The sequence below is a fragment of the Calidris pugnax genome, unplaced genomic scaffold (genome assembly GCF_001431845.1).
Source record: "Calidris pugnax isolate Ruff unplaced genomic scaffold, ASM143184v1 scaffold102, whole genome shotgun sequence".
Classification (NCBI taxonomy): domain Eukaryota; kingdom Metazoa; phylum Chordata; class Aves; order Charadriiformes; family Scolopacidae; genus Calidris; species Calidris pugnax.
The window spans coordinates 5,297,246-5,309,295 of NW_015090846.1; the positions used below are offsets into that span (position 1 = coordinate 5,297,246).

Here is a 12,050-nt window from a genome sequence, read left to right on the forward strand (position 1 = left end):
CGCCGCTCGCACGCCTCACCCCGCTCGCCGCCGGCCCCGGCGCAGCCCCCCCCGGCCCCGGCCCGGCTCCGTGGCCCCGTCCGGCTCCTCCGGCTCCGCAGCGGCGAGCGGGGCTGCGGCACGTGACAGCGCCCGGCGCCCCCATAGGCTGGGGCTGCCGGGCAACGTGAGCCCGCCCCTTCCCTGCACCTGAGAGAGAGCCTTACGCCAACTGCGTAGGGGGATGCCCGGCCGCCGCGCCAATTCCGTAGCGGCGCGGAACCAGCCGTTTCCTCCCTCCTCGCGGCCAGGCCGGCGTAGCCTTACGGAATTGGCGTAAAGCTGCCGGGCTCGGCCCGGCCGGTTTCCTACCTGGGGCCGCTACTCCTTGCGTAAACTGCGTAATCCCGCCCGTCGCCCGGGCTGTCTGCAGTTCGGAGAGCTCCTGCAGCTACGTGGGTTAGGAGCGGCCAAGCCTGCACCCAGGAACGCCGCTTACGTAAAGCCCCTCAAAGAGGTTAGTGTTTCTTACGAATTCTCCGTAATGTCGTCAACGCGGGCGCTGCACCTGAGAGGGCTCCCGTTGCGCAAATGCCGTAGGTGCTAGCGTGCCGGGCGCAGAGTGCGTAAGCGGCGCGGTAGGGTCCTCCCCATCCCCGTGTGAGGGGCGGCCAGGCCCGGCGGGAGGCAGGTGTGTGTGTGGGGGGAAGGACCGTCCCTGCCCCGGCCCCGCTCAGGGCGGGGAGGAGCCGCCGCCCCCGTTGCCGGGGCACCTCAGCGGACACCGGGAGTGCGGTTTCACCGTCAGCCGGCCCCGCTCGCAGCGGCCCGTGGCCGTGAGTGTGAATACTGCCCCCAGGCAGGGCCCGCCCCGCTGAGAGGGCAGGAGGCGGCGGGCGCTGAGAGGGCCGCGGGCCCAGAGGGAGGGATGGGGCAGGGCTGAGTGGGGGGGTGAGGTGTGAGGCAGGGCCCTGGTGCTCTCTCAGCCGGGCAAGGCACGTGCTCCGTGGGTTTTATATTCCAGAGCAAAATCTGAAGGGAGCAGTTTCCTAAATTGAGCTGGGAAGCGGTGTTTCCAGGTGAGCAGTTGTTCTCCGTGTGGCATCCTCGGTGGTTGTCTGAGGACGTTAAAATCCAGACAGTTTTGTGGCGTGTTTGGGCAGGTCGGGCTTCACGAGGCACATGGCATTCGTTGGTCTCCATTTTCCTCTCAGAAGGGTCCGAGTCAGCTCTCTGCTCCCTGCGCTCATTCGTCTGGTCCTGGACATCTGACTGTCCTGGACCCGCTGGGCACCGCAGGGAAGTTGAAGCAAAAGCTCTAAGTAGTGTTTTTCATCAAACTCTTCAGAGAAGTGTTTGCCATGTGTTTGGCATGCCAGAGAAGCATGCCAAAGCCTTCAGGTGTGAGGAGGGAGGGTTGAGCTGGTGGGTTTTTTCTACTTTACATTTCAAATAACCGTTATGGTTTTGCTTCAACATTCAAATAACCATTGGCTTCACGTGAGCACTTCAAAATTTCTGCCAGGTTCCTACATTAAGCGCCTTTTCGAACTCAGCTTTCAACGTGTAAGCCCGTGGCAATCCTATTGAATATCACTTTTTAGACTTTTCAAAATTAATTTTATACAGGCTGTAAAGATGAAAAACTGTTGACTGGGGAGCTCTCTGCCAAAATAATCCGTACACAGCATGCTGGGCTGAAGCGGCCTGGGAGAAAACTTTGGCAAAAGGCAGTGGGATCAGGAGATTTGCAGTGCTGAAGTGAAACAGTAACTTTCATTCAAAAGAGCGATTTGCAGCATTAGAGTGGAAGTGGAAAACACGTGTGCCTGAATAACTACGTGTAGTGAGAGGTCCAGCTTGTTCTAATTAAATATAAATTTTGTATACTTCTTTGCAAGCCTGTGCGTAAAGTGTCACTCTAGTTCTGAACAGTCGTAGTTCTACGTTTGTAACAAACTTTTATCTCATTATTTTTAAGTAATGAGAAACAAATCTGAGGAATCTCAATTATTGCTTTCAAGTCTAGAATCAAGAGGTTTCAAAGCAATGAATGAGTTTGGCTGAATCTCCCATGTGGCCTTAAAATATTAGTGTCGGCCTTGAGAAGGGGCGAGAAGATAATAGCTAGAAAATCAAGGACTGGTCCAAGGACTTAATGTGAGAACATCTTTATTTGAAACTGATTACAGCAAGTCGAGACACAGTACAAATATAGGCCAGAGGAAGGCTGCTGGAGGAGGCTGTGGAATAGGAAGGGGCAGCTGTGAAAATCAGTGGCTGTGCAGTGAGGCTGGAAGTGCAGTAAGGAGAGAAAAATCTGCAAGAGATGGCATCTCAGATAGTGAGGCTTTTGCAGAGGCAGAAGAAAGATATTTTCAGCTGTGGTCTGAGTGAAATCTTGAATTTTTCTGTTGAGTTTTCCCTTGGGCTAATGATTTGCCAAGGGCAAAAACACAGAGGAAAGGGGATTGATGGATTAATTTAGAATACAGGGGATTGGAAGAGCTTTGGTGCTGCAGTACAAGGATATAAATTTAACAAGGAAAGGAACATCTGAGGTGTGGAAAAAAAGTTAACATCTGTCTTTAGGCTTCATGGAATAAAAAGGAAGAAAATTGAATTTATATCTCTAAGTGTACGCAATAAGAAATGGGGACTTGAATTGTGCCAAAAGCAATCCGGAATTAGATTTACCTTGATGAAAGTTAAAGTAATTAAGAATAATTATGCTCTTTCCTGGGACAAAATACTGGCATAGAAAGATGTTTTCTTAAAACATATAACTATGATGGAAATAATACATGTTTCCTGCAGGTCTTTTCATAGAAATGTATAAGACATTGTCATGTGTTCTTGAATGTTACCCCTAGAGAACTGAGGGAATCACAAAGGCTGTAGAGAGGCAGAGACTGAGTTAGGTGAGAGGCAGAGACTGAGTTAGGCAAATGTAAACTTTCTAGGAAAAATGAGTGTGGAAAGGGAACTCATTGTTAATTCCTGGATACTGCATAGTGGTTTGTCCTGTCTCTTTATATCTCCTGACTGGCCAGATAAGGTTGGATGATCTGATTTTAAGTGTACACAGGTATACACTGTGTAGGTTTTGTGCTGTAACAAGTGTATATAATGGAATAAAACCAGTCATATGAGGAAAGTGTACAGATCTGAGCTGCTAATGTAGAGAACAGTCATGGTGACTGAAGTCTTCTAAGACTCTTTCACTGATGTTTACTGACACAGTAAATGTAGAATTAGTTTGAAAAAATAGTCTCTATTCTGGAGTGATTTTCCAGCTTGTAGATCTCATACCCAATTATACTATATTCTATAAACGTGATAAAGACATTTTATTACCAGTATTAAATAAAAAATGGAGGCAAAGCAGGAGCTAGTGTGTATGACCAGCATGTGAAAGCAGTTCTCCCGGGGACCAAAAAAACCCCAGAGGGACCCTTTACAGAAGTTGTTGATAGCTACTGGGTTTAAGCTTGGGGTGAATCAGGCACCGAAATCTGCAGGCAGGCAGCCCCAAGGGCCGGTGGACTTGGATGATGTAGCATCAGCTACAAATACTACATTAAGGACTAAACGGCTATTAGCTATAGTAAAGGGAAAAATCCTAAGTGAGCAAGGATGAAATGCAACCTATCAAATTTCAAGTGGTTGGTATTGTTTACAGACAAATGGGAATGTTCTTTTAGTGCCTGAGGGAAGAGGTATTTTTCTCTTGTTATAACTCAGAAAAGAGATCTCTGTTTGAGACTCACCATTGTCCAGTGACCCAGTTCTTTATAGGTTTCAAATTCTGCCTTTAGACATGCACTAAAGTTAATGGGATTTGTGCAAAGATATTTGTGGACAGAATTTGAATTGGGAAAAAATAACTCTATATGAGGAGTGTATTTTTAAAATCGCCATAGAAAAAGCTACCTTTACATGTGAAATTAGTCTCATAAGCTTCACAAGAACTTAAAAATAACAGAAAATTGGAAAATTTGAAAAGGAACTTGCTTGATTTTACATCTTTTTAACCTATAAAAACAAATAATTACATGTGCTTAACTTTAATTTCGGCGGGACTAATCACACATTTAATGTGGCTGTTTGCATGCTTTGAAGCTCGGCAGTGTTTGAATACTTTCCACACAGGAGGCTTGGATTTAGGAAGGTGATAAGCTAAGAAGATGACTTGTGAGTGTGAAATGTTTTGAAGAAAATCTTGACGTTTGAAAAAGCAGCTTTTTGTCATCTTTAATGACAAGAATGAAGTTGGAAACAATTCCATGCAACATAAAGCAGTGTCCAGAGCCCCTCTTCTCTCTTTCTGTATTTGCTTGCGTGGACAGAATTCATGAGAAAAGAAGGGAGGTAGAATGCCAAAGGATACAGAAAACGAAGTGGAAAGTCATGATGACATCTGGCTTCTACAAAAAACCCCAGCAACATAGAGAGCAGAAGGTGAAAGTTACAAGGTTATAAAATAAGCAGCATAAAAATAGATGTTGAGCAGATTAAAGCTGCATTCAGAAAGGGTAAACATTTTTTTTTTAATCCACTATCTTTGCAGGGCAAAGTATTATGCAAGTATTAAAACCCAGATTCAATAAAAACATTTCTGCAGATCTGCATTAAAATCAAAGGCTAAATATCTGAGTAGTCAATTGCTGGCAGGGGTCTGGGGGTGCGGGAAGGGAAATCAGCAGTGAAAACTTGGCAGATTTTAATTGAATCTCTTTCTCTGCAGGATGTGGGCAGAGGATTCACAGTGGGGGAAAGGGAACGTGAGATGATGTCAGTGCTAGTGTAGTCTTTGCTGGGGTAGATAAGCATTGCTGTGGTAGGTGTCACTGTGTGGGGGTACTGAGCTCCTGGAAGCTTGTCCAAGTTTTGTGGTGTTTATGGTGGGACTGGTGGGACGTGAGCCTGGGCTCTCACCACGTCGCTGCGAGTGCTGTTGGGGTTTGTGTCAGCGTGGGCTCAGTGGGGCTGTTTCCTAGGGAGGATCCTGCAAAAGTGGATTAACTGAGTTCATGTTTGTAGTTCTCAAAAGCCATCTTGCTGTTCCTCGAGCATCCCACGTTGTTCCTTGGTGTCAGGACTTACCTTGTTTTGTGTATGCTTGATCCCAGCTTTTATTTGTTTGTTTCATGCCATTCCTCATTTCTGTTTGGCCCGCAGCTACTAGATGGTTAATCTGTGGTGTGATGTTGCAAAGAGTTTTATTCTGAAAAAGGCTTACAAGATCTGTATTCATTTTTTAAAAAAAGTATCTCTCAGGCATAAAAGGGAGAGAATCAAGCAGATGACTATCCGGCCTAGAGGGTACTTCAAAATCTAGAATCTGTTCTGCAAAACAAAAGATGACGTGCGTAAATCTGGCAGTTCTTTGTGTATGCAGCTCATTACCAAGAGTGTTGCAGTGTTACTTGCTAATATCTGGTGCAATCCTGAATGGCAGTTGTTTGACTTTGGACTGGAGCAATGGAGATAAAATGGAACTGGAGGAAACTTAGTCACTGAAAGAGGAGGAATCACACCATGAAATGCACCACCGTGCTCTCCGAGTCCCAGAGCAGGCTCTGCAGGGTAACATTTCAGAGATCTTTTTAGCAATAGGGATGAGGATCAGCTTGAAAAGCAAGCAAAACTGGAACCAAGTAAGTGGGAAATACTTTCAGGTTATGACTAATGCAATTATTAGAGAGGCTACTGCATGCACTGTGGTGGATTTTGCTTCAAATAGGAACAGAAGTTATGCCATGTGTGATTGATTCCAGGTTGGGTTACGATTTAGAAGTGCAATTAGTGAGTCATTTGCTACTTTATATCAATTATTAAAAACAACAAAGGTCTAGGTTAAAAAAAAAAATAGAAAGAGTGCATGTCTCAATATGTGCTGCTCTACTTGTTAATCTTCTGATTTCCCAGTTGTGTTTGGTGTGTGTGCACTGCGTGTCACAGCACGGGCTGTTCCTTACACCACCAAGTGCGTGCTGTTCGCTGTGCGGCACTCGCCATCATGGGCCCTTTGATCCCTGAGCTGCCTCCCCCCTCACTTTGTTTGGCCAGAACCAGCCCAGGTGAAGTTGTCTATAGCAAACCTGCAGATCAGCAGCTTCCTGAACCATTTATAAACACAAGTGCTTTAATCTTATTTTTATAGGTGCTGCTTAGGGCACAGCGCAAGGCAGCCAGCCTTGGCCATCCTGACATCTACGTTGTTTTGTAGACTGTGCCATCTTCAGCCCACTGGTTGTGTCCTCACCCCCATCTGGCAACTGCTCAATCTATAATTAAACATTTCCACCTGTGGCTGTGACAAAACTCAGAGCAATAAACAGGCTTCCTTAAAGGCGGCGGTGCATGTGCAGACGTGTTTTCTGCTGAGATTATTTCATTGTGGCGTGTGTCCCAGCAGTGTTTCCTGAGAAATTCAAACTTTGTAGTAAATTTAGTGTGTTTTTTTTTTTTTTTCAAAATGCATATTGCATGGCTCAAATGGAAGGAGGGTGAACTCTTTCCCAGGGCTGCTGCCATACTGCTCATCGCTGACGTAGGAGAGGGGGGTCTGTGGTCGCTCCTGTTGGCGTGGAGGAAAAAACAGTCATTGTAATTCCTGTCTCAGGGTGCTTCTGCAGGTTAGGGGAATCTAACAAACTCTTGGTGATGGTACGGTGTCAGTCCTTACAGAAAGGGAAGTGAGACTGAAGGGTTGTCACTGACTTAGTGCCCTCTAACATCACTGGTACAGCAATTACAGACCCTGGGGAAAGGCAGAGAGAAGTCGTGGGAAGTGGCCGGGCTCAGGGGCTTTCTCTCAGTGGAATCTCCTGTTGCTACTTTCAGAGACACAATGTCAGGCTACACAGGAGCATTGAGCTCACCCAATAAAGCAGTCCTTATGCAATAGTAAGGCCTGGATTGCATTTAATTACAATTTCTAATAAAGGTGGGGCCCTAAGTGATCATCTGAGCTCTTCTGCTCCTTAACATCTCTCTGTTGGGAAACGGGGTGTTGATACATCGTCTGGGCTTTAACATTTTTCTTTCCTTGTGAATGGAAGTGCTTTGAGCTGTTGTGCTCATGGGAACGTGGGGTGACTGCTGCTGGTTACAGGGCGTCTCTGCTTGTATGGTCAGTGCAAAGGAAGGTGACAGAAAGAATGGTCTGCAGTCGTGTTGTAGCTGAGCACACGGGGTTGGCGGTTTCTCATTGCAATCTGATGGCATAAAGTTCCAAAGATTGACTGTTATCTGCACCTCTCCTCCCCAGGGAAGCCTGGACTGTATGAACAGACATCCAAAGTAGGACTGAAATTCACAGTCCTGAGGTGCCCACGGTTTTTTGTCTTACTACTTTGTAATGCACATTTGAGATTTCATCCTGTGATTCCTTAATTCTCATGATGATTGTGGTTGATGTGGTGAGCACTTGTATGTTACTGGGACTGGAGACATGATGAACCAATCTGGAAATCACTGGTTTTCCGTTGTGTGGGTAGATATGCTGCATGTTATCTCTTATCAATATGAGCTAAGTATTTTCACAAATATCATTGGCAAGTAGGTAAATATTTGGGGGAATGCTAACCTCCTTTCTAGAAGAACGATGATACAGTTTGAAGAGTTACTGTTTTAGGGAAGAGCGTGATTGGACCAAATAAGGGAAGACAGGAGTTTAGTGCAGGTCCTTAGACAGATATATTAGGTGTCCATTTTTCCTTTTCCTTTGAAGTTTAGGATTGAAAACCTGCCATCACTCCAAAGCAGAAACAACTTGGGTGGCCTTTTTATCACTAATAGGCAGAGTAACTAGGCAGGACTGTGACTCTGCTGAAAAGAGGCTCTGTCATACAAGGGGTTTTCCAGGTCAAGATGAAAAGCAAAATATCTCTCATCACATGAGCCTTTGTACTGCGCCCATATTTTCTAAATGCTTTTGGCTTATCTTTAATGTTTATGCTGCTATCAAAAATAAACCCTGCTTCCATCTCTGCGGGTGTTGTATTTAACATCAACAGTGAATAGGCTTTTTCATTCCTAAATGCTAATTTTCTTTCTGTTTTCAATCTGTTTCTGGTACAAAAAGTTTTTGTTTTCAGTGGTGTGGGTTTTTTCTCTTTGTTTTTTTTTTTTTTTTAAACTGCATGCTTTCTCCTTCCTATATCTGTTTTTGTCTATGGCGAGCTGTATTTTTTTGATGGAAGCAATAGTTGAGTGTATTGATGACCCTGAAGCCTAGAAACTGAATCGGAGTTTGTCTGAGCACAGCTGACAGTACAGTCATAATAATTTTAAAAAGCTTTACCAAGATTCATTAGCAGAAAGTGGAAAACTCTTAGGAATAATAGTACTTGTTACATAGAAGTAGAATGCTTTGAACTGCGGTCAGAAATTGGGTCTAAAAATCTTGGTATGATGAGAAATTTGGTTATAATGAAGTAGTTTTATAACTTCATTTAAAATGTTGAGACTACAGCCAGAATTCAACGGTGTTTGGAAAATATTCATGAGCTGTATCCTTGGGATAAAAAGCTGACCTTGTTGAAGCTGGTGTGAGTGTTTCCTGAAGGTACTGGTACCCAAACCCACGGGGTCAGAGCAGTCTGTAGTTCTGACTTCTGTTCATCTCGAAGAAGTTGAAGTTCTAGAGCAGACAGATACGGTCCAGCACACAGAAACCTACATCTGACAAACGGGTGTTGGCACCTCCCTCTCCCAGAGTCTCCGCAGAAGCCTTACTCCTTGCAGTCTGTTTTCTCTCTCCCGTGATACCCCGCTGTGTTCCTTCCATCCCATAAACCAGAAGTAGCAATATTTGAGACTCTTTACTCCACATACCCAGTGCGCTGCTGCTTAACTCACTGCTAGTGTCTTATAAACTGATAAACGGGAAACATCTGCAACAGGTACAGGTCCTGGTCCATAATGCACACATCTTCTCATGTTTAGTGTAACACATCTGTGAGTGTAGAAATGCCCTGATCTGTCTGTTGTCTTTGCCTTAAATTTGAAAGTTCCCTTTGAATTTTTGATCTAAATTCACTTGCATTAGGAATGGGAAGTTGAATGCTGTTGATGTATCTTGTTGGCTTTTGTTTGGGTTTTTGTTGGCTTTTTTTTTTTTAATTAACCCACAGGTTAATGCAGGTATGTATTGTTATCCTCCATTGCTTTCCTGTTACAGATGCTCTTCAGCTCTTCTGCCTCTTATGCTTTGATGTGCAACCTTTCTATCATTTAACTCAACAAAGAAATGTAAAAATTCTACTAAATGCAGGTGTTCATGGAGCTATGACTCTCTATTTATCCCACTTGCTATTTGATGACCTAAATGATTTCAGCTCCTCTAATTACTTATTTAAGGACTATTGATCTCTCAGGTTTCTTCTGGGAGGCCTTACGGAATAGTATATCACACAGATAGCATTATAGTTGCCTGCAAATTAAGGCAAGCAGACAGACTGTTGTAACATTGTAGTAGCCAGGCAGGTGACTTATTTTAGGCTTATTTTAGTTCTATGTGAAAAATATATGTACTGATTTAAATACTAAAGAGCTGGAGTTGTCGCAGCACTGAGAACACAGCTGTATGTCGCTTGGCGATTGGATCTTCCTAGTGGAAAGCCCCACAATTATGTTTTAAAGACATTGAGCAGGTAAAGCCCTTTCCTGGGAACCACAGAGGTCTGAGACACTGCCTTCAGCTTCCCCTTCCTGGAGTGCTGGGTGGTGGCAGCGGAGAGAGAACAAGACTCTGAGATTTAGTAGATACAGAAGTGTTGCAGCGTTGGGAATTAACATGTGATCATCGTCATTCACTGTGTTTCCTGATAGCTTTTTCAGGATAGTATTCAAAATGCTCATATTTAAAATTAAGAAAACCTAATATATATGGTTCTGTAAGGCTGATCTTTGAAATTTTCCTGCTTCATGTCCAAAAGTGTTCTGTGTTGGATGTCATCAGTCAGCTCTTGCAGATAGTGCTACATGACCCCTGTCAAGTCTCTAATAAAGTCCTGTGAAACAATTTTACTGAGTGTTGGGATGTTCCTGCTGACTTGCAAATAGGTCCTCTTTCTGTGACAAGAGACAAGTGGCTAATTGGATTTGTTTCTGAATGCCACGAGGGTCACTGGAAATGGGGACTGCAATAAGTAATAAATAAATAAATAAGTGCTCCTGACGTTTCATGGGGGGAAGAGTTTCTTCTGAAGTTCTGTTCACATCGTGTGATCTAATAGATGAGTTAACTTACAACTTTAAGTTTCATAGCTGATTATTCAAGTCACTGCTCTGTGGTCCAGGGAATCTGTACTGCAGGGTGTGAGATCGAGACCAGTAACTAATAATTTAGTCAAGATCTGGGGGAGATGAGATCTCACTGCATGGATTAAACAATTCCAGTAATCTTCCTAAATATTAACTACCACTTTGGTTTTCTAAGGTCTGTTGAAAATGGCAGGTGTTTGGATCATGCTTATGTGTTACCGAGGAAGTTTCTCTTCCTTTGCTGTTAAAGCCAGGAAATATTTTCTGCGATTCAGTAAATGTTTCTTTTAATTTATTTTGCATATTCCCAATTAATCTTTAAAGACAAACTTTTCCCAACCTTGATGAGTGATTCAATGGGATATGTGGAGAGTGTGCAGTATTTTTAAAGGATAGTTTTCTATGTGGCACTTCAGTAGGAAGTGTGCTAACAAATGTTTGTAATATATATGTTTGAAGTCAGCACGGTGTATTTGCTGTAGATGTCATTTAGTGAAATAAGGTTTCATTGTGTGCAAAATTAAAATGTTTTTTTAATCACTGAAAAATTTTAAATGTGGAAGTCAAAGGAAGAAGGAGGTTTTCCTCTTTCAGTCCTGCTGCATTGTGCATCTGGCAGTTAGTAACCAACCTGCGTGTCAGCACTCCTGCTGGATAACAATCTTCCAGGCTGGTGCTGCCCGTACCCTGAAGCGCAGCTGCTCGTCCCAAGGGAGGGCAGGATGCAGGCAGAGCTGCTTCTCTATTCTCTACTCACTAATTGATCTCTGGCTTGGTGACTTCCAGCAAGGTCACAGGATTGGCAGCTACAAAAACAATGTTCTATGGAAAATTTAAAGGGGAAGAGGAGAAGTGCCTGGCATGGGATGGGTTGGGTTTCTTGTTTGTTTGCTTGCTTTTTTGTTTGTTTGCTTTTTGGTTTTTTCTTTTAAAAAATTCATATTTTTATTTGATTACTCTTCTGTTTTGCTTCTGCAGAAGTCTAAAACTTGGAAATGACTGATATCAGAAGTTTGTCCACGGTGACCTGTTCCTTCAGTTAGTGAGTAATGCCCTATCCTGAAAATTGTTCTCTCTCTTTGTAATTCTTCTTCTGTCTCTACCGTAACAGGGCATCAGCATTCTAATCATAGTGCAGATCCTGTAAAGGCAAAATGATTTCTAAGGGACTGTAGTGTGATCTCCTCCAATTTCTTTCTTTGCAGAAGACTTGTCGTGCTGGTCTTGAAAGGCATCTATCCATGTGTGGTTTTTGCAAAAGGGCTTGAATTCGTGTACGCTGCTTTCTCAGAACTGATGCTCTGATGAATTCAGGCACTTTATTATTTGAGAGGTGATGGAAATTTGGGGTTAAAAAAACCAAACAACAAACCAACCTAAACTGTCAGTCTCCAAATGCCATGGTCTGTGCTGCTCATTAAACACTGTGCAAGTAGCACTGGCTGTCTTTGTCATTGTTGCAGTAATGCCCTTTTTATACAGCTCTGAATGGCGCGGCTGGGCTCAGCAGGTAGCGCTGCCATGAGCACAGCCCCTGGGCCAGGGCCACACGCTGCCTGTCCTGCTGTTCTCCTGCAGCCATTCGAAGGATATTTACATGTGGTTTTTTAAAGCTGTGTAGCATGCTGCATGTGTCTAGTCTAGCAAAAGCATGTGAGAACTGCAAATAAGAAGATGCATTAGCGAAGCTTAAGGGCTTAAATACTTGAAAAGCAGAAGAGTCTACAGGGTTTGAATAAAGGAAATGGTCCAAACTGCCCGAACGCAAGGCTGGGACTCTGGGGGCAGGATCAAGC

The 12,050-nt window shown here is 43.9% G+C and overlaps 2 protein-coding genes across 16 annotated transcripts in view; one reads left to right on the plus strand and one right to left on the minus strand.

Moving 5' to 3' along the window:
* The window catches only part of STRBP (spermatid perinuclear RNA binding protein), a 64,688-nt gene extending 64,247 nt beyond the window's left edge, over positions 1-441 (minus strand). For 10 of the 11 annotated variants that reach the window (XR_001412126.1, XR_001412125.1, XM_014942829.1 and 7 more), the window contains exon 1: positions 20-116. The gene's annotated coding sequence lies outside the window, so the exon portion shown is untranslated. Of the gene's footprint in view, positions 1-19; positions 117-351 lie in introns of those variants that run through there. The other variant, XM_014942824.1, reaches the window with a different exon arrangement.
* CRB2 (crumbs family member 2) overlaps positions 387-12,050 on the plus strand; it is a 62,823-nt gene continuing 51,159 nt past the window's right edge. For 2 of the 5 annotated variants that reach the window (XM_014942818.1, XM_014942817.1), the window contains exons 1-2: positions 969-1,058; positions 11,233-11,296. The gene's annotated coding sequence lies outside the window, so the exon portion shown is untranslated. Of the gene's footprint in view, positions 497-619; positions 671-968; positions 1,059-11,232; positions 11,297-12,050 lie in introns of those variants that run through there. The other 3 variants (XM_014942816.1, XM_014942819.1, XM_014942820.1) reach the window with 3 other exon arrangements.